This window comes from Triticum aestivum, chromosome 5B, assembly GCF_018294505.1.
Source record: "Triticum aestivum cultivar Chinese Spring chromosome 5B, IWGSC CS RefSeq v2.1, whole genome shotgun sequence".
NCBI lineage: Eukaryota > Viridiplantae > Streptophyta > Magnoliopsida > Poales > Poaceae > Triticum > Triticum aestivum.
In genome coordinates this window covers 640,227,211-640,249,646 of record NC_057807.1, presented here as the reverse complement: position 1 = coordinate 640,249,646, position 22,436 = coordinate 640,227,211, and the positions used below count along the sequence as shown (strand labels likewise).

Below are 22,436 nucleotides of genomic sequence, written 5' to 3'. Positions count from 1 at the left end.
GTTAATCATAAGTGGGATGCTTGTCCAAGTAAGGGCAGTACCCAAGCACCGGTCCACCCACATATCAAATTATCAAAGTACCGAAGGCGAATCATATGAGCGTGATGAAAACTAGCTTGACGATAATTCCCATGTGTCCTCGGGAGCTCTTTTCTCATTATAAGAAATTGTCCAGGCTTATCCTTTGCTACAAAAAGGATTGGGCTACCTTGCTGCACCTTATTTACTTTTATTGCTTGTTACTCGTTACAATTTATCTTATCACAAAACTATCTATTACCTACAATTTCAGTGCTTGCAGAGAAAACCTTACTGAAAGCCGCTTATCATTTCCTTCTGCTCCTCGTTGGGTTCGATACTCTTACTTATCGAAAGGACTACAATAGATCCCCTACACTTGTGGGTCATCACCCGCCGCCCGACGCCCCGGCGCTGCTCCTCGTCGTCGTCGCCGTCGTCGCGTCTGCCCCGCGCCCGAGCCCCTGCCCGCGGACCGTCCCCGCGCGCCGGCGCCCTCGCCGCCCTGCCTCCGACGCCGTTGCCGTGTCGTCCCTGCCTCTGACGCCGTCGCCGCGCCGCCCCTGCCCTCGACCACGTCGTCGCAGGCGTCGCGTCGGTCCCTGCCCCGCGCCCGAGCCCCTGCCCGCGGCCTGCCCCCGCCGTCGCCGTCGCGAGCCACCCCCGCCGTCGCCAGCTGTCCCCGCTTAATTTTTATTAGATTAATTCTGATTTTTTATTTTTATTAGATTTTTTACATGTTTTTAGATTTTCATATATGTATGTATGTATTTTTTAGATATATGTATTTTTTATGTATGTTCATATATGTATGTATTTTTTACATGTTTTTTCTATGTATGTATGTATTTTTAGATTTTTAGAAAAGTTTTATCTATATATGTTCTCTGATTTAGTACATTTTAGGTTAGTTTAATTTTTAGAAAAAATTTAAATATCTAGCTAGGAAAGGAAGAAGAAGAAAAAGAATGAGAGAAAAAAGGAAAATAAGAAGAGGAAGAAAGAAGAAGAAGAGGAGAAATAAATAACAAGAGAAAAAAAGAAGAAAAAGAAAAGGAGAAGAAGAAAGGCATAGAGGAGAAGAAGAGAAAATAGAATATTTTCTATTTTTTTCTTCTTCTTCTCTATTCCTTTCTTCTTCTCCTTTTTTCTTCTTCTTTTTTTTCTTCGATCGCTTCTCTTTTATTCCTTTCTTCTTCTCCTCTTTTGGTTTCTTCTTTTGTCTTCTTATTTTTTATCGGGTATGTCGTTGTTGATATACCCCCTCTCGATAACTTCAACACGAGGGAGGGGGTCGATATACCCCCTCCCCTATAACATTATTTTCCCATGTATGTATGTCGTCGTTGTCGATATAACCCCTCCCGGATAACTTCGACATGAGGGGCGGTCAATATATATACCCCCTCTCGACCATGATAATTTATACCACGGGAGCACCCCCCCCCCCCCCCCCGGGCCCTCTCGAGGACACCCAAACCCTAGAAAAAATGATGTTGGTCTCCTACCCCCTCCCACCGCGCCCCTACCCGACAAACTCTCTCGAGGCCACCCAAATTTACCAAGTTAAAAGAGCGTTGTCATCGAGGCCACCCCAAACCCTTGAATCGTTGTCGAGGCCACCTCAAACCGTTGAAGCGTTGCCGAGGCCACCCCAAACCCTAGAGAAGCAGTGTCGAGGCCACTAATATGATTCCTTATTGTGATTAGCTAGCTATTTCTACGTTTGCCACTAATATATCCATCTGTCATGTTTAAATAATAATTGCCATGTTGTAAATATTTGCAGAAACTATGGAGCACCCCCGAGACGAAGCAACAGAAGCGATGTAGGGGGACATAATCGCAAAAGGAAGTGATGTCGTTGCGACGTTTCTCAACGACACTAATGGTCTGGAAGGACAGGGTAATGAAGAACAAAGCTATGATTATGATGGCTTCGGTGACCCATTAATGCCGGTACAAGAAGAAGGCTATGATTATGATGGCTCCGATGACCCAATGCCGGTACAAGAAGGAGACCGTGATGACGGCTCCGGTGACCGAACCGAGTCCGGCCAGCTATATATATTAGTTAAGCATGTGCTGACTAGCTAATTGATGCATTCATTGTTTTCGTATGTACACATATTAATTAACTCTCATCTTTCTTCTTTTTTCTAGCCCTCCGGATCGAGCACAACTTCGGTAGAGAGACGAGGCCCAAAGAAAAAGTTGCGCTCGGATGAAAGGTTTGAGATCACAACAATTGCGCGTGATGGCAAGCCGATTGAACCGTACCGGACAAATGAAGTATTTGCTAATCAGTGCGGGGTTCTTGTTAGGGACAAGATCCCGATCAGTATCCAACAATGGTTAAAGCCTAAGAATGAAGACCCTGAGGTGTCTTATGTCTCCGATATGCAGAAAGAAGATCTTTAGACAATGCTTAAGGCAAATTTCACCCTACGCCAGAGGAGGATCCGGAGAAGCCAGTTATAGAGCAATTGATCAAGTCTCATGCTCTTAAGAAGATGGCAGAACTATTCAGGAGGTTGAAGAATGAGCTAAAAACATTTGTCGACAAAGAAATTACACCAGAATTCACCGGCCGGTTTGAGAAGATCAGAGATCACTGGCCCGCATTTGTGGCCCACAAGACATCGGAAAAGAGTAAGAAGATGTCAACGCCAAACAAGAAAAATGCTGGGAAGAAGCATCACCATCGCACGGGGTCAGGTGGCTACCTCAAAGCCCGACCTTTGTGGGACAAGGCTGAGAATGACCTGATTGCTAAAGGGGTCGAACCAGAGACATTGAATTGGCCAGACCGTTGCCAGACTTGGTTCTTCGGGGTTGGCGGAACCTTGGACCCTGTATCAGGTAAGTGCATTTGGACGGAAGAGCAACTGCGAATACCCGTCAGGAGGCTTCAGGAGTATATCGAGAAAGTGCAGCAAGGGACGTTCATTCTAGACAGAGAGAAGGACGAGCTCACAATGGCCCTCGGGAATCATGAGCACCCTGGATGGACACGAGGCACGCCAGGCTCCATTCCGTGGAAGGTTGGGTTTCCGGACGCAGGGGGTTACAAATGCCAGGAGAGGAGGAAGAAAGTGGAGCATAGCCAACTGTAGGCGCTGCACGAAAGGGTACAAGGGCTAGAGGAACGAGAAGCAGATCGCAACAAACGACCTGCCGAAGCTTCCCTTGAAGCTACCCTGCCATCTCAGCGGAGAAGCAGCGTGGCTTCCACCGAGCAGACTCAGCAGCTGGAGCCTGTCTTCACGGCTCCTGCTAGCTACCCCGTGGATGCTATCACGGAGTCTCAACATTGCGACCTTATGGCGCGATGGATGACATTGAAAGTCAAGGCAGCTGTTGGCTCTGTTTTTCCTACTGAACCTGGCACAACCTACCACGGTCGGTCGATTCCAGAAGGATATGCTAGGGTGATGGTGGATCAAATAACGGACGGATTTGAGGACCTTGAGCTTGACCACCCTACGGGTGAAGGGAAGATTCGGCTGGGTTCTTCTCTGAAGACTCCGTGCCTATGACGGAAGGAGCTCATCAACCTTCCGAACTGGACGCCTCCGCCTCGTCCTCCTCCTCCGGCGAGTCAGGGCACTCCGCCTCCTCCTCCGCCTCCTCCTTCGGTGAGTGATCAGGGCACTCAGCCTCCTTCTCCGGCGCATGGCGGCACTCTGCCTCCTTCTCCGCCTGCACCAGCGCGCCTGAGCAGCCAGCCTCCTCCTTCTCCACCTCATCAACAAGGGCGGAAGAGACCCGCCGCCGCTCCGGCTGCTTTGAGGCGTCGTCCTTCTCCTCCGCCTCGTAAGAAAGGAAAGACAGCCGCAGCCGCTCCGTCTACTCCGGCGTCTAGCTGTACAGCCAGAGGCAGGCAATACAAATATGGTCCTTCTCTGAAGACTTCTGAGAAGTTACCATATGAGAGGAGCCAGGAGGAAAACACGAAGATCGTGCAAGCCGAAGTGAACAACTTCTTTGAAGGGGTGAAAGCAAAGAAACATCCACCTCCGGAGGAGAAGATAGATCTGGTAAAAGCGAAGCATACTCTGGCTGCCCTGAAGAAACCACCAAAGTCTCCGGCAAAAGGCAACTATGAGCGCATTCTTAAAAAGTCATTTATCGCAGCGGAGTGGTCGGGAAGTACTGTCAGTGGTCAAAGGTTAGCAGAACGACAAGCTGGGAAAAAAGTTGTCCAGCTCGGCGAACAAGCGAACCAATCGTTTCCCCCGCTCCAGGTGTCTAGCGATATCGTCGCTAATCATCCGGGCGAGATGGTGCCCGGTTATAACAATCTTGAAGATTACCTGCCCGACGATGTACATTATGATTTCTTGGAGGTGGATGAACACAAATACGTGTACGGGAAGCCTCTCGTCAAAGATGAAAGATCTCTAACAACGATGATGCGAAGATTCCATGATTGGTACATGAAAACCTGCAGAGAGTCTGGGGGGAGGAATATTTTGACGTTGAGAGTTAGAGATGAGCATAACCTCGTTGGAATTGAACTGTTGAATGTTCCATTTGAGGAGTTCTTCGAGTTTTTCAATCTAAAGGCCCTCGATAAATTAATGATCACTTGCTACTGCCTGTAAGTAGTATTACTTCTGTCATTAAGTCTCTATATATAGGTCAGCTCTTTCATTGCATGTATTTTTAATTATCCTCACTATATTATGCAGATTGAAGATCGCCGAATTGAAGAAAAGACAAATCGGTGATATTGGGTTCATTAACACAAATCTCATAGATGCATATATGGTTAAATTTCCGGCCAAAGATATCGAGGCCAAGCTGCTACAATCGTTTGTATTAAATCAAAACAAAGCTATAATAGTCTTCCCTTACGAATTCCAGTGAGTGTTACTGTCTTGTGCATATTCGGTTTCCCTTATTAGTCGACGTTGTAGTAATGTAATTGATGATTTATGCATGCGTGCGTAGCTTCCACTATATTATCCTAGAGATTAAGCTTGAGCAGGGACTAGTAACCTTCTTAGACTCGAGACGAAAATATCCCAAGGAGTATGCGGACATAACTCAAATTCTAGAGAAGTAAGTTAAATCGATCATTATCGCACCATATCGGCAACTTCAATTTGCTCATTTCCTGATATCAAGTAATTGTTTTCTTTGTCTGGCAGGGTTTGGAAAAAATTCACCTCAAAAACTCCGGGACTGCCGAAGAAGCTGCAATTTAGACACCTGAAAGTAAGTACTATAGTATCATGTTCCACGCATCTCCTAGTGATTCAAGCTCTAGTTTCATCAATACCATTTAGCATGCTTGCTAATTATCAGTTTGATTGACCTCTATTTCTTGTAAAGTGGTTGTGGCAGGAACAAGGGAATAATTACTGTGGATACTACATTTGCGAGTCCATCCGCCACACGACCTGTGAGCGGGGCTACTCTGACAAACAATAAGAAGTGCGTAAATAATAATATTCACAAATTTATTTTATTACCATCGTTTCTGTTCAGTTTCATTTATTCATATATATGTATTGACCCCCTTCTTCAAATTAGATATTTCGGCAGACTAAGGCATAGCCTAGTGGTAGGAAGGGGTTGATGCCTTCCCACCCACCCAGGTTCAAGGCACGGTACTTGCAATTTGGGTTTGTTGCACCAATTATACTGTAAGGGGTTCCCTTACAGTCTTTCTGTCAAAAAAAAAGATATTTCGGATGCGGGATGAACTCTTACCATCAGATCGTATGCGAGGAATTCAAGAGAAATTGGCGGCATTCTTTCTTGACCGCGTGATCGCTAAAGACGGAGAATACCATGTGGACCCTAACCAGTCGGTTTTTAATTAGGAGATTATATTATAAGAGATAATTATATTGTATATATGTAGCCAGTAGCGTGGGATAGATATACGAGAACTTGTTGTTCAACCAATCTCTCAGAGAAGGAGAGGTGGTCGATATCACTTCTCTCTGTATGCATATGTTCCTGACGATCTTCTGTTTCCTTCATTTGCTTACTAGCTATCGTGTCTAGTCCTCTCTATACGTATAGTATGTAGCATCGACCAAGCACGGAGATAAGAGAGAACACTTCTCTCTATTAATTAGCTAGCTAACACAATATATAAAACACCTAAATTAACCCCCCAAAACCCCCTAACCCCCCCCCCCCCCCTAAAAAAAAACAAAAATCCCAGCACCTGAAATGCTAACGCGTGGATGCCTATTGGTCCCGGTTGGTGTCACCAACCAGGACCAAAGGGCCTCCTGCCTGGGCTTGCCGCACCGGCCACGTGGAGGCCCATCTATCCCGGTTTGTGTAAGAACTGGGACTAAAGGTTAAGGGCATTAGTAACGACCTTTTAGTCCCGGTTCCAAACCCGGGACAGAAGGCCCTTACGAACCGGGACAAAAGGCCATTTTTCTACTAGTGATAGTTTGACATAAATGAGGGGCACTCCTTGGTTCATTCTGCTGTACTGTCTTTCCATCCGGTTTACTGGCTCTGGAATGAACTCAAGGACAAGATTATGATAAAGCCCATCCCTTTCGGTGGTTAAAAATAAGCAATGCTTAAGACCGACAATGTCAGGATGGTCAAGCATATGCATAATTTGCAATTCCCTGTTTTTGTACCACTTATCTTGAAGAATCTTTTTTATGGCAGCTTCTCCTGTTTCTCGACAGTTGACCTGAAGAGTTGACAATAACAGGTTATATGCCCTCGACAATCAGTTCAGCATAGAAACCAGTTTAGACAGCACAAAGATCAGAAGTTTCCCTGAAATACAACCCCAAAAGAACCAGTTCCCTGAAATACAACCCCAAAAGAAGTTTCCCTGACAGAAGTTATCATCAGAAGTTTCCCTGACCGACTATTTCATTAACCGCCATATCAGCAAATTTTGCTTCACAGCCACAATGTAGATTGTAAAGATGAATGTAGCATTGCTTCTACCTGTTTAGGCAGACCATTTCAGCCACGGATTGTGGTTGCAATTATGTGACCAGCTTCAGCACCAGAGTCTGCAGCCTTATCTGGCTCAGTGTCCAGCAAATGAAGAATTGAGTCACTTCATCTAGAAAGAAGGTGCAAACTTGATCAATAACTTTGCCTAGGCTTTGTGTGAATAATGAGCCATAACAGGGCGAAGCCAGATCACAAAACCATCCATTCCCAGGATGTAAAAGTCACTGCAAATCTGCGGTAGAGTGAACCAATAGTTTTCTTTTCTTTTTTCGAATCAGACATGCTTGCAACGAAACAATGATTCATTACACACACACACATAAAAAATTTAAAAAAAATCAAGCAGAGGCATATCCAGGGTGCTTCTGAGTTTTAATTATCAGTCCTTAGTCTTCTTAGTGTTCAGTCATGAGATTTAGCTCTCTACTAATCTCCAGACCTTCATTTTTGCCGTGCTCTACAAGAATTCTTGCCGTGCTTTATTTATTTTTCTCAGTTTTAGGATCAGTTTTTAAACCTTTTAGTTCAAAAAACTTACCGTGCTCTACAAGAATTCTTGATAAAATGGAGTTAGCATATGTGCATGAAGTTGGTAACTGTTTAGTCCCCAGTCTTTTGTTCAGATTTCACTTTCTTCCTTCGTCTTCTCAGTATTCTTATTATTCTTCATTTTCTGGTCTTTTTTTTCCTCAGCCTTCTCGCTCTTCATTGATCCCAAATTACTGCCTGGATCACGCCTGTGCAGGGTGGCCCATAGGTTAAATGACACTGATATTTTGAGTAGTTATCGGTGTCTCATTTCACTTGTCATTCTTGTCATCCAGCCATTAGTTCTTCAGATTTTCTTGCCACTGTTATATTATGTGCTATATACCTGTCACAGATAATTTGAGATGTGTGATTGCAAATAGATTATGTGGTTAAAACTGCCCAAAAATGAAAAATCAGACAATGTATAGGAGACCGAAAAAAAGAGACTGGCTAAAAAGTTTAGTCCCCAGTCTTTTGTTCATAAAATGGAGTTAGCATATGTGCATGAAGTTGGTAACTGTTTAGTCCCCAGTCTTTTGTTCAGATTTCACTTTCTTCCTTCGTCTTCTCAGTATTCTTATTATTCTTCATTTTCTGGCCTTTTTTTTCCTCAGCCTTCTCGCTCTTCATTGATCCCAAATTACTGCCTGGATCACGCCTGTGCAGGGTGGCCCATAGGTTGAATGACACTGATATTTTGAGTAGTTATCGGTGTCTCATTTCACTTGTCATTCTTGTCATCCAGCCATTAGTTCTTCAGATTTTCTTGCCACTGTTATATTATGTGCTATATACCTGTCGCAGATAATTTGAGATGTGTGATTGCAAATAGATTATGTGGTTAAAACTGCCCAAAAATGAAAAATCAGACAATGTATAGGAGACCGAAAAAAAGAGACTGGCTAAAAAGTTTTAGTAGTCTGTCAGACAACCCTCTGGGCTCACTTGTCATTCTTGTCATCCAGCCATTAGTTCTTCAGATTTTCTTGCCACTGTTATATTATGTGCTATATACCTGTCGCAGATAATTTGAGATGTGTGATTGCAAATAGATTATGTGGTTAAAACTGCCCAAAAATGAAAAATCAGACAATGTATAGGAGACCGAAAAAAAGAGACTGGCTAAAAAGTTTAGTCCCCAGTCTTTTGTTCATAAAATGGAGTTAGCATATGTGCATGAAGTTGGTAACTGTTTAGTCCCCAGTCTTTTGTTCAGATTTCACTTTCTTCCTTCGTCTTCTCAGTATTCTTATTATTCTTCATTTTCTGGCCTTTTTTTTCCTCAGCCTTCTCGCTCTTCATTGATCCCAAATTACTGCCTGGATCACGCCTGTGCAGGGTGGCCCATAGGTTGAATGACACTGATATTTTGAGTAGTTATCGGTGTCTCATTTCACTTGTCATTCTTGTCATCCAGCCATTAGTTCTTCAGATTTTCTTGCCACTGTTATATTATGTGCTATATACCTGTCACAGATAATTTGAGATGTGTGATTGCAAATAGATTATGTGGTTAAAACTGCCCAAAAATGAAAAATCAGACAATGTATAGGAGACCGAAAAAAAGAGACTGGCTAAAAAGTTTTAGTAGTCTGTCAGACAACCCTCTGGGCTCACTTGTCATTCTTGTCATCCAGCCATTAGTTCTTCAGATTTTCTTGCCACTGTTATATTATGTGCTATATACCTGTCGCAGATAATTTGAGATGTGTGATTGCAAATAGATTATGTGGTTAAAACTGCCCAAAAATGAAAAATCAGACAATGTATAGGAGACCGAAAAAAAGAGACTGGCTAAAAAGTTTTAGTAGTCTGTCAGACAACCCTCTGGGCCACCCTGCACAGGCGTGAGCCAAGCAGGAACGATCCTCTACAGCCGCCGGATTGCCCCATCAGGTAAATCCTGGCCGTTAATCACGCTCTGGCCCAGAGGTTAGAATGCATCAACCAGACTGAAGTGCTTGCCTCCTTATTGGTAAAGGATGCAGCGGTACGAGCCTATAGAACAGATCCTGTTCAAGTAAGGTCGTGCTTCCATTTGCTGCGCCTTGGCTTATAAGCTGGTTCCGCTCCCCTTAAACTGGCGAGGTGGGACTAATGTTAGGAGTGCAGCCACGCAGCTCCCCCTCTGTGTGAGCTTTTAGAAGGACTCGTGGGTTGGGTGCTGGCCCGTGAGGTTGGGCTGCTGCCTGCTGGAAACACAGACAGAGCCCGGCCCATCTGAGAAACACCCACCTCGTCTGGCCCTTTTTTTTCCATTGCATCAACTTTCCATTTTTGTCCGTTGTAATTTATTTTCCTTTTTGTTAAGTATCTGAGGAATGCTTATTTTGGCGGGAATATCTGAGAAACTATGAATTGTTTTTTTCAGTATTGTATTAGTTCATGCTTGATTAAACAACACCCATTCACTAATTACCAACGTACCTGTGCAGCATTTTTGGAAAAAAAAAACGCCATGCACTTGATAATATGCACACATTACCTTGTGCCATGGATGAGCCTTAATTTGTGGGGACTTGAACAACGTGTAGTTTGGATTCTATGCACTTGATCTCTTCCCTTGTTGGAGTATCCCCAAGACCTGCGACGCACTATGACCGAACATGTCATTATAAAGAATGCAGGTCGCAGGAGAAAACAGTTTCAAATGTCATACTGCAAGGATTTCACCTTGGTAATCACAAACGGTTGATCAACTCCACTTTCCCCCAGGAAAAAGAGGCTACATGGATGGATGAATACTATGAGAACAAGCTAGATAGTAAAATACTCCCTCCGTCCCAAAATAAGTGCCGTTGATTTAGTACAACTTTGTACTAATGTTTTACTAAATCAGCAACACTTATTTGGGACGGAGGGAGTAAAAGACTAATGTTAGGCGTGCAGCTGCGCAACAGCGGCCCCTAGGAGCTTTTAGAAGGTCTCGTGGGTGCTGTGCTCGCCCGTGAGGTTGGGCTGCTGCCTGCTGAATACACAAGCCCGGCCCATCTGAGAAACATCTGTCTCGTGTGCCTTTTCCTTTTCCTTTTCGTTGCATAGTATCTGAGGAATGTTTCTGCTAAAAAAATTTCTGAGAAATGCTTTTCTTGGCAGGGATATCTGAGAAACTCTAAATTGTTTTTTTTTTGCGGGTAATTTTTTTTTTTTTTTACGAGCCTTAAGTTCTCACAGTTTATCAGCACACTTGTCAATGTTAAAGCTCTCTCTGTTCCGAAAGTATGTACCAACTAGAACAGTAATTGTGCATGACACATTACCTTGTGCCACGAGCCTTAATTTGCGGGAACTTGAACTCCGTGTAGTTTGGATTCATGCACTTGATCCTTTCCCTTGTTGGAGTACCCCAAGACCTGCAAAGCACTGTGACTGAATGCAGTTCGCGGGAGAAAACAGTTCCAAATGTCACAGTACCGGAGTACAAGATTTCACCTTGATAATCCTAACCGGCTGATCAACTCCACTTTCCCCAGGAAAAATATATAAGCAAACGCCAGCACAATTATGTATCGAAGCAAATGCTTGGCATATCTGCAAAGTTACGAGATTACAGGAACAATGATTAGACGACGACCTATAACAATCACATCTTGTGCTAATACTCAGTATCAAAAGATAAATAACTGAAGGAACAACTCTGCTGCATGGCTAGGACATTACATTTCTGAAATAAACAACTGCAAAGAGCAAACAGATTACAGATGCATGGCAAAAATCATTAACTCAAATTTTATCTGTGGCAAGAACAAAATCAGCAGAATTAAGCATTAGCTGAAGCTGGCATTAGATGGTCTATTGTAATCCGTACTACCACAAAAATGTGCAAATACTTATCTCGGAAAAAAATGATTCGCCTATGTGATATATACTAAGAAAATGGGACCTTATGATTAACTAAACAAGTGATAAGTGTATAGTTTGACATAAATGAGGGGCGCTCTTTGAGTGATTCACTCTGTTGTACTGTCTAGCCATCCGGTTTACTGTCTCTGGAACAATGCCTAATTTGCACTTCCCTGTTTTTGTATCGCTTGCCTTGGAAGAACCTTTGTATGGGAACCCGTTTCTCGACATTTGGCCTGAAGAGTTGACAATAACAGGTTATATGCCTTTGACAATTAGTTGAGCATAGACCAGTTCAGACAACGCAAATGTCAGAGGTTTACCTGAAAAAGAAAAACAGAAGAACCAGTTCGAACCACATGTTCAGCGATGTAACTGACCGGCTATTTCATTAACCATCATATCAGCAAATTTCGCTTCACAGCCTATACCTGTTTGGGCAGACCATTTCGGCCTGCATGACAGGCTTCTTATCAATGCGTATCTCAAGGCATGGGTCCTCGAGGCCAACGGTGTCACACCCTATCACAAGGACTGGCCATTGTCGCAGAACTGCGCCTTGGCGGAGTAAACCTGCAAGTGCAAGTTCCAGGCCAGATGCATGCTCAAGCTGCAGCTCGCGCCGCCGGACATCATGTTCCAGAAGGTCAAGTGCAAGCTCGCTCTTTCAGATACAGATGACAGACACAACTGTTAGAGTACTTCTGGAAAAAGAGACTGGCTAAAAAACGGAAGGAAAAAAAGTTTTGTAGTCTGTCAGACAACCTCTGGGCCACCCTGTCAGGCATGAGAGCCAGGCAGGAACGATCCTCTACAGCCGTTAGATTGCCCCATCAGAGAAATCCTGGCCGTTAATCACGCTCTGGCCCAGAGGTCAGAATACATCAACCAGACTGAAGTGCTTGCCTCCTTATTGGTAAAGGATGCAGCGGTACGAGCCTATAGAACAGATCCTGTTCAAGTAAGGTCGTGCTACCTCCTGCCGCGCCTCGGGTTATAAGCTGGTTCTGCTCCCTGTAAACTGGCGAGGTGGGACTAATGCTAGGCGTGCAGCTACGCAGCAGCGCCCCCTTTGTGTGAGCAGCTTAGAAGGACTCGTGGGTGCTGGCCCGTGAGGTTTGGCTGTGCTTGCTGGACACACAGAACCCGGCCCATCTGAGAAACATCTGTCTCATGTGGGCCTTTTCTTTTCTTTTATGTTGCATCAGCTTTTCATTTTTGTTCGCTGCAATTAATTTTCTTTTTTTGTTAAATATCTGAGGAATTTCTTGGCGAGAATTTCTGAGAAACTCTAATTTTTTTTTCAGCACTCATATTAGTTCATGCTAGATTAAACAACATGCCCGTGCAGCATTTCTGGACATACTAAAAAAAACTCATAATATATGCATATTACCTTGCGCCATGGATGAGCCTTAATTCACGGGAACTTGAACTCTGTGTAGTTTGGACTCATGCACTTGATCTCTTGCCTTGTAGGAGTATCCCAAGACCTGCAAGGCACTGTGACTGAACATGTCATTCTAAAGAATACATACAGGTTGCAGGAGAAAACAGTTTCAACTGTCATACTGCAAGATATCACCTTGATAATCACAACCGGTTGATCAACTCCACTTTCCCAGGAAAAGGAGGCTGCGTATAAGCAAATGCCAACACAAATATGTATATAGGCAAATGCTCGGCATATCTGCAAAGTTACGAGATTACAGGAACAATGATTAGACGATGACTTATGACAATCATATCAAAAAATAACTGAAGGAAGAATTATGTTGCATGGCCGGGACCTTATATTTCTGACTTAAACAACTACAAAGACCAAACAGATTACAGATGTATGGCACAACGCATTAACTAAATTTTTATCTGTAGTAAGAACAAAATCAGCAGAATTAAGAATTAGCTGAAGCATACAGTAGATGGTCTATCGTTGTCCACACTACCACAAAAATGTGCAAATACTTATCTCAGAAAAAACAATTATTCACCTGTGTGAATATATACTACTCCCTCTGTCCCCAAATGATACATATAAATTCAGTCCAAAAGTCAATTCTTTCTAAGTTGACCAAATATATAGAAGAAAATGTCAACTATTACAATTTGAATAAGTAGATTATATGAAAATGTATCTAATGGTGGATATGTTGATATTGACTTGGTATTGTTTATCGTCATATTTTTGTATATATACTTGGTCAAACTTAGAAAGTATTGACTTTTTGACAGAATTTATATGCCATATATTTAGGGATGGAGGTAGTAAGAAAATGGGACCTTATGATTAACTAAACATAGAAGAAGAAAGTTGTACTCCCTCTGATCCAAATTAATTAACGCACACAGAGTAGAGAGCAACACAGAAAACCCCAAAGAGTTTTTTTTTCTTTATAATATCCATATAAAAAAATCAATGATAAGCAAATGCCAACCTACAGCAAAGTTAATTCATGTCAAGTCTAGCCTGGTTTAATAGTACTCGGCCTGTTTCAGAGGCCCACGATTTTGACTGAGGTTTCAACAAAATATCCTGTATAAAGCGATTGATGAACCTAAAATTTTCTGTTGGGATGGAAGCATCAAGTGAATTAAATGCAATAAGGATAATTACAAAATGCAAACAGATATAAAGTGGTGTCCTTATCAGAGAGAGAGAGAGAAATCAAGCTCTCTGATTTGAATGTACTGTTGTATGATTCAGGATAATACGCTATTTAATGTCAAACATCACAGCTGAAGTGGTCCAGCAAGCAGAAAGACTGTTTGATACCATCGATCATCATCGCTGATGTGGCGATGTCAATGCAACCTCCTTATTTAGAAAAGGAAAAGTAGAGCTGCACCCACCTTACTGGCTAGCAACACAATGCAGATGACTAAAAGAATAAGAAAAGTAATGCAGGAGAGCACCAAGAAACCACACAAAGGAAGTCACAAGATGATCATTTTCTGAGATCTACAAAAATGGTACCAACCAAATTGCACAGAATATGGTAATCTTCAGTAGGTTTAAGCATCAGAACTCCATGATCCTCAGTTGGATTATCTGTCTCCTGCAAAAGATGGACATATTCAGATAACTAGAGATAAGCACAAAAGGACTGTCATCAATGTAAGAGACTTGATGCTCAAGCGTGTCTTGATTCCTTAAAACCTCCACTTTTGCACATGGACCAAATTTACATTGTGATAATATTTGTTACTAATCATAAGGGAACAAAGGGGAAGAGCAATCATTAGACAATACTGTTACCATAAACAAATAAAATATAAATCTGAACTCTCAGTATATACCTTACATCATGACAGCATTCTTTCTTAGAGCATTGCCAGTTGAACTACTTGGAGCATTAGAACCGATCTCACTTGAGGCACAAACACGGGGGAGGGGAAGAGATGACAAAAAACAGTCTGGAATATCATGGGAACTTGCCAGACAATTCAAACACATCGTTTATGAAGATGACAAACCGAAAAAGGAAAAAACTTGCCAGTTATGTTTGTCTTTCATCCCTCAATCTTCAGTTATCGTTCCCTTTGATTACTCTTCAGTTCCATCTCTTCAGTTCCATCCGTGTTCATTTTCTGATAGGAGAACGCGACGGGGTTGTTCGAGGTGGCACTGTCGGGAGAGGTCAGCTACCAGGCGCATTACACGAAGTTCAAGTTCCAGGCCAGATGCGCGCTCAAGCTGCAGCAACGTCGTGTTCCAGAAAGTCAAGTGCATGCTCATTATGCAGATACTGTATTACAGAGACAACTGCAGTCTAAAAAAAGAAGGGAAAAAAAGATTTCGTAGTCTGTCAGACAACCTCTGGGCCACCCTGCACAGGCATGAGCAAGGCAGGAACGATCCTCTACAGCCGTGGATTGCCCCAATCAGGGGGAATCCTGGCCGTTAATCACGCTCTGGCCCAGAGGTCAGAATGCATCAACCAGACTTTAGTGCTTGCCTCCTTATTGGTAAAGGATGCAGCGGTACGAGCCTATAGAACAGATCCTGTTCAAGTAAGGTCGTGCTACCTCATGCCGCGCCTCGGCTTATAAACTGGTTCTGCTCCCTGTAAACTGGCGAGGTGGGACTAATGTTAGGCATGCTGCTGCGCAGCAACGCCCCCTCGATGGGAGCTTAGAAGGACTGGTTCGTGCGTGCTGGGCTGCTGGCCCGTTGCCTGCTGGATACACAGAGTCTGGCCCATCTGAGAAACATCTGTCTCGTGTGGCTTTTTCGTGGCATCAGCTTTTCAATGTTTGTTCGTTGTAATTTATTTTCCTTTTTGTCAAGTATTTGAGGAATGCTTTTTTTGGCCGGATTATCTGAGACTCTCGTCTGCTAAAAAAACCGAGAAACTCTAAATTGATGAGCGTTGATTTTCTCACAGTTTGGGCCACCAGGACGTCTTGGGTGACGCGGCTGGCCGGCGGAGCAGGGGTTGGACTTGGTCCTTCTGCTTGGGGCTGGTTGCTCTCCTGCGCGTGCTCCGAGCCCTCTCTGTCCATGTCAAGGTGGAGGCTCGTGGCTTGGTCGGGGTGCCGGGCACGTGTTTTGGCATCGGTGTTGAGTTGTTTGGCGATGCCGAGGCAGCAGCCCCGGATGGCGGGATCCATGATGGGCTTTCCGGCAGGCTCCATGGTGGCGGTGGTGCCTTCACCTCTTGGCCGTGTAGGCGGCAAGGGTGTAGTGGCGAAGGCTCTAGCCTCCTCTGTTGGTACCCATGTCTGGTGGGGTTGGCCTAACTCTCGTTGTGGTGGTGATCGAGGCGCCTCCTAGTGAGTTTGGCGAGTTCCCGAGCGAAAGCTTCACACTTGGCGCCCACAGGTGTCATTATCTTCTTGAAGACGTAGTCGTGGGTCTCGTCCATGTGCCAAGGCTCCAGTGAAAACCCTTGTTTGTTCACAGACTCGGCAGCGCCAACGCATTGCGCGGTCACCCTCCTGGGGGCGTTGCCATGGAGTTTTGACGTCGCCGGTCGGTCCTAGGCGAGGTGTTAGGCCAGCTCTGGCCTTTTTGTTATATCTTTCTATCTGCTTTGTAAGAGGGCTTTCTCACTACATTGTATCATTCAGCCATGTATTGCACTGTGTTGTTGCTTTATATATAAAGTGGGGCGAAAGGCTGTTTTTCGAGAATTTTATCTAAGTTTATCAGCATCCTAGTCAACGGTAAAGCTCTCCCTGCTCCAAAAGTATGCGCCAACTAGAACACCAATTGTGCAGACCAGGCAAGTTTGCATGACAAACACAATACATGCACATTTACCTTGTGCCACGGACGAGTCTTAATTCGGGAGAACTCGAACTTCGTGTAGTTTGGATTTATGCACTTGATCTCTTCCCTTGTTGGAGTATCCCGAGACCTGCGACGCACTATGACTGAACAATGTCATTGCAAAGAATGCAGGTCGCGGGAGAAAACAGTTTCAAATATCATAGTACAGGATTTCACCTTGATAAGCTCAACCAACTGATCAACTCCACTTTCCCTAGGAAAAAAGAGGATGCGTGAATGGATAAATATTTTGAGAACAAGCTAGAGAGCAAAATGAAAGACTATATGCATGAATAAAACCTGCCCGAGAAGCAGTTCTGCCGTGACATAGCAGATATTCAGTCTGCCGTAAAAAAAACAGAACAAGTCCATGTCAGCAGTATATTCAGTTGCACCTAATATCAGTTCTGGTGCAGTGGTGCTCTGTAATATCTTATGCAAATGTAGGAGATATTCAGCTCTCACTTGACCTGCATATATGCAAAACATTACTTTCAAAACGATTTTGAAATCTCACTCATGACTGAACATTTCGCGTGTTACTTGGTTAAGCTTCCTAGACACCTGACGCAGCATGTTTCGCACCTGCACCCCTCTTTTCTACAGGACTGGCCACAAATCCAGCAGAGAGCACAAAGAAAAAATAACATAAGTAGGATCTCCATGGAATACACCTTGGAAACAAGATTTATTTCTTGTTTTCCAAGTAGTCCACAGAAGGCCAGCAGCACCGGCAGAAACAATAACTCTGTCTTTGCCAGTTGCCTTTACCTGTTTAGGCAGACCATTTTGGCCACGGATTGTGCTTGCAAATATGTTACCATCTTCAGCACCAGAATCTGCAACCACATCTGGCTCGGTCTCCTGCAAATGAAGAATTGAGTCACTTCATCTAGTAAAACAGGGTGCTTATAGACGTCATGATGTCAAACAGGCCGAAACCAGAGCATAAAACCATGCATTCCCAGGATGTAAAATACACTGCAAATCTGTGGCAGAGTGAGTCGCATATTTTTTTTATTTTTTTGCGAAGCACATATGCTTGCAACGAAATACTGATTCATTACACACACACACGCAAAATCAAGCAAAGCCATATTCACTATCCAGGGAGGCCGTATACCCTGTCTGCATTCACTATAAATGCAAGCTTTTGTAAAGCTTCAAATATATTTGCAACTAACGAAATTGTAGCTACAATAAATCCCCAAATGAATGGTCAGGGACTAACAAACAGCACATTGTGTCCAAAAGAAGCGAACCAACCACCAAAAAGAAAACTTGTCATACTTTATGAGGATTGTTGATAAAATGGACTGTGTAGTCCACAGTCTTTTGTTCAGATTTCACTCTCCATTTTTAGCCACATCACTCTTTTTTTCTTAATTCATTGTTCTCTCTTTGTTCAGTACCTTAGTTATCTTCAGTCTTTAGTCTTTTCATCAGTATTCTTATTATTCTTCATCTTCGGTCTTCGTTATCTTGGCCTTCTTCTCATTCTTCATTCATCTCAAATCATTTTTTTTCGGTCACTTCTCAATTTTATGTTTTAGTTATTAGTGTCATTGTTCTCTCTTTGTTCAGTACCTTAGTTATCTTCAGTCTTTAGTCTTTTCATCAGTATTCTTATTATTCTTCATTTTCGGTCTTCTTTAACTCGGCCTTCTTCTCGTTCTTCATTCATCTCAAATCATTATTTTTCTGGTCACTTCTCAGTTTTATGTTTTAGTTATTAGTGTCTCATTTCACTTGTCATTCTTGTCATCCAGCCATTAGTTCTTCAGTTTTTTTTTGTGTGTGTGTGTGTGTGCTAGTTATCATCAGTCTTGAGACATTGAAGGAGTATAAGAGCGAGGGGTGGATGGTGATCAGTCCTTCATTCTTAGTTTTCCACTGTTACTCATTCCTTCCGTCATCAGTTATCACTGTCTTTCATCCCTCAATCTTCAGTTATCGTTCCCTCCATATATTTAATTACTCTTCAGTTCCATCCATTTTCATTAACTTGACTGGCAGCGCCGGCGTGGCTGAGTTCAGGAAGGGGAACGCTACAGGGGTGTTCGAGGTGGAGGTGGCGCCGAACTGCAGGTAGATCACTGTTCACCGATACAACTGCAGTCTGACTGAATGTAGAATGAGAGACTGGCTAAAACGAGCACAAGGCAGTTCACCGATACAACTGCAGTCTGACTGAATGTAGAATGAGAAACTGATAAAGAGACTGGCTAAAACGAGCACAAGGCAAAAAAAGATGTTGTAGTCTGTCAGACAACCTCTGGGCCACCCTGCACAGGCAGGAGCAAGGCAGGAACGATCCTCTACAGCCGTGGATTGCCCCCATAAGGGGAATCCTGGCCGTTAATCACGCTCTGGCCCAGAGGTCAGAATGCATCAACCAGACTGAAGTGCTTGCCTCCTTATTGGTAAAGGATGCAGCGGTACGAGCCTATAGAACAGATCCTGTTCAAGTAAGGTCGTGCTTCCATTTGCTGCGCCTTGGCTTATAAGCTGGTTCCGCTCCCCTTAAACTGGCGAGGTGGGACTAATGTTAGGAGTGCAGCCACGCAGCTCCCCCTCTGTGTGAGCTTTTAGAAGGACTCGTGGGTTGGGTGCTGGCCCGTGAGGTTGGGCTGCTGCCTGCTGGAAACACAGACAGAGCCCGGCCCATCTGAGAAACACCCACCTCGTCTGGCCCATTTTTTTCCATTGCATCAACTTTCCATTTTTGTCCGTTGTAATTTATTTTCCTTTTTGTTAAGTATCTGAGGAATGCTTATTTTGGCGGGAATATCTGAGAAACTATGAATTGTTTTTTTCAGTATTGTATTAGTTCATGCTTGATTAAACAACACCCATTCACTAATTACCAACGTACCTGTGCAGCATTTTTGGAAAAAAAAAACGCCATGCACTTGATAATATGCACACATTACCTTGTGCCATGGATGAGCCTTAATTTGTGGGGACTTGAACAACGTGTAGTTTGGATTCTATGCACTTGATCTCTTCCCTTGTTGGAGTATCCCCAAGACCTGCGACGCACTATGACCGAACATGTCATTATAAAGAATGCAGGTCGCAGGAGAAAACAGTTTCAAATGTCATACTGCAAGGATTTCACCTTGGTAATCACAAACGGTTGATCAACTCCACTTTCCCCCAGGAAAAAGAGGCTACATGGATGGATGAATACTATGAGAACAAGCTAGATAGTAAAATACTCCCTCCGTCCCAAAATAAGTGCCGTTGATTTAGTACAACTTTGTACTAATGTTTTACTAAATCAGCAACACTTATTTGGGACGGAGGGAGTAAAAGACTATATGCATGAATGAAAAACCTATGGGGGAAGCAGTTCTGCCATGACAGAGCAGATACTCAGTCTGCAGTGAACAAAACCACAACAAAATAATGGCAGATATCTTGAGTAAATGTAGGAGATATATGCAAAACATTACTTTGAAAACAATTTAGAAATCATCATATCTGGGTAGGTTACTGGCATAAGTGCGCACCCTTTTTTTGTTCTTATCAAGAAAGTTTAGCATGTTCTTTTCAAAATCGGCAGTACTCGAGCATTTAAATTTCTACCTTATTATAGAAGATAACTTACCAAGACTTTTGCACTGCCAAAATCACAGATTCAGATTTTGAGCTCGTGTTATGTAGGTTAACCTACAGTGGAAAGCTTACTAGGTTAGTAAAATGTATTACTCCTAGGAGTAGTGGTTATTCAAATCTGATTGGTAAATGTTCTTCCAGATGTAAAGAAAGCTCAACTAGCCAAACAATTCTGCAGGATTTGACGGAAGATATGTAAAGCACAACAGCACAACATATTAAGCATAGAAAAGGAGGTTAAAGATCTCACGAGAATGCTCTGTGGTTTGATATCATGGTGGCAGATGACAACACAATTATGTATATAAGCAAGTGCTCGGCATATCTGCAAAGTTACGAGGTTACAGGAACAATGATTAGACGACTTATAAGTTATAACAATCAAATCTTGTGCTAATACTCAGTATCAAAAGAAAACTGAAGGAACAATTCTGTTGCATGGCCGGGGCATTATATTTCTACTTGAACAACTACAAAGAGCAAACAGGTTACATACCTATGGCAGAACTCATTAACTAAAATTCTATCTGTAACAAGAACATAATCATCAGAATTAAGCATTGATTGAAGCATGTAAACAATAAGAATACACTAATGTGCGTTTCATCGGTTATACAGTAGATGGTTTATGGTAGTCCCTAGAGATAACCTTCGTACTACCACAAAAATGTGCAAATACTTATGTCAAGAAAAAAAATGATAACATCTCATGGCCTGTGTGGTAACTAAGAAAATGGAACCATAAGTTTAGAGCAAAGCGCTTTCCACTCATTCTACAGCAGTCCATGAATCCAGCAGAGAGCACCAAGAAAAAATAACATTAGTAGGATCTGCGGGGAATGATTTATTTCTTGTTTTCCAAATAGTCCAACGAAGGACAGCAGTACCAGCAGAAACTATAACTCTGTCTTTGCCAGTTGCCTTTACCTGTTTATGCAGACCATTTTGGACACGGATTGTGGTTGCAATTACGTGTCTTGCTCAGTGTCCTGCAAATGAAGAATTGATTCACTTCATCTAGTAAAACAGGTGCTTATAGACGTCATGATGCAAACAGGGCGAAGCCAGAGCATAAAACCATGCATTCCCAGGATGTAAAATACACTGCAATCTGTGGCAGAGCGAATCACATTTTTTTTCAGAATGCCATATGCTTGCAATGAAATAATGATTCATTACACACGCATGCAAGGTCAAGCAGAGGCATATTCACCATTCAGGGAGGCCATATACTCTGTCTGCATCCACTACAAATGCAAGCTTTTATAAAGCTTCAAATATATTTGAAACTAACCAAATTGTAGCTACGATAAATCCCTAAATGCATCGACAGGAACTAACAGCACACTGTGTCCAAAAGAAGCGAATCGTCAGCAAGTCGTTTAGCCACCAAAAACTGTCCATATGGAATGGTCTCAGTGCATGTTAAATAAATCTGGTTATGAAGGCTCTATTTCAATTTAAAAGACTGAATTGATAAGTTTGAGGTTGATCCAGACAGATGAAACAAGGTAGCCAAAAAAAAGGAAGCTTTGCATCCCAATTTATGTTAACCACACAATGTTCCCCTCAAGTCTATCTAGGTTTGGCTGCACACAGAGTAGAGAGCGATACAACAAACCCCAAAAGAGTATCTTTACAATATCCATATAAAACAAACCAATGAAACCAAATGCCAACCTACAGCATAGTTAATTCATGTCTAGCCTGGTTTAATAGTACTCAGCCCGTTTCAGAGGCCCATGATTTTGACTGAAGTTTCAAAAAAAAAACGTGTATAAAGCGATTGATGAACCTAAAATTTTCTGTTGGAATGGAAGCATCAAGTGAATTAAATGCAATCAAGATAATTACAAAATGCAAACAGGAAAAGAAGATATAAAGTGGTGTCCTTATCAGAAAGAGAGAGAGGAAAATCAGGCTCTCTGATTTGAATGTACTGTGTATGATTCAGGATAATACTCTATTTAATAATATGTCAAACATCACAGCTGAAGTGGTCCAGCAAGCGGAAAGGCTGCTTAATTCCATTGATCATCATAGCCGATGTGGCGATGTCAATGCAACCTCCTCATTTAGAAAAAGAAAAGCAGAGCTTCACCCACCTTACTGGCTAGCCGCACAATGCAGATGACTAAAAGAAATAAGAAAAGTGCTGCAGGAGAGCGCCAAGAAATCACAAAAGGAAAGTCAC

The 22,436-nt window shown here is 42.9% G+C and overlaps 1 long non-coding RNA gene and 4 other non-coding genes across 8 annotated transcripts; all 5 read right to left on the bottom strand.

Moving 5' to 3' along the window:
* Positions 1-7,333: 7,333 nt before the first annotated feature.
* On the bottom strand, positions 7,334-21,798 carry LOC123113837 (uncharacterized). 4 transcript variants are annotated; one of them, XR_006456232.1, is made up of 18 exons: positions 21,170-21,798; positions 20,493-20,567; positions 19,743-20,296; positions 19,555-19,653; positions 17,393-17,485; positions 17,165-17,229; positions 16,799-17,091; positions 16,613-16,719; positions 14,647-15,043; positions 14,328-14,405; positions 12,935-13,039; positions 11,673-12,852; positions 10,939-11,585; positions 10,767-10,859; positions 10,180-10,231; positions 9,992-10,090; positions 8,452-9,193; positions 7,334-8,301 (listed from the first exon to the last, which is right to left on the bottom strand). It is a non-coding gene; the product is annotated as an uncharacterized lncRNA (long non-coding RNA). The 4 variants fall into 4 exon arrangements; XR_006456234.1 differs by lacking the exon at positions 21,170-21,798 and having other exon boundaries at positions 19,555-19,663; positions 19,743-19,794; positions 20,235-20,296; positions 20,493-21,132; XR_006456233.1 differs by lacking the exon at positions 21,170-21,798 and having other exon boundaries at positions 19,743-19,794; positions 20,235-20,296; positions 20,493-21,132.
* On the bottom strand, positions 9,316-9,536 carry LOC123118323 (small nucleolar RNA U3). Its single transcript, XR_006457869.1, has one exon. It is a non-coding gene; the product is annotated as a small nucleolar RNA U3 (small nucleolar RNA).
* LOC123118318 (small nucleolar RNA U3) lies at positions 12,100-12,320 on the bottom strand. The gene has a single exon (XR_006457864.1). It is a non-coding gene; the product is annotated as a small nucleolar RNA U3 (small nucleolar RNA).
* Positions 15,150-15,370, bottom strand: LOC123118317 (small nucleolar RNA U3). The gene has a single exon (XR_006457863.1). It is a non-coding gene; the product is annotated as a small nucleolar RNA U3 (small nucleolar RNA).
* On the bottom strand, positions 18,880-19,099 carry LOC123118316 (small nucleolar RNA U3). Its single transcript, XR_006457862.1, has one exon. It is a non-coding gene; the product is annotated as a small nucleolar RNA U3 (small nucleolar RNA).
* Positions 21,799-22,436: the final 638 nt, after the last annotated feature.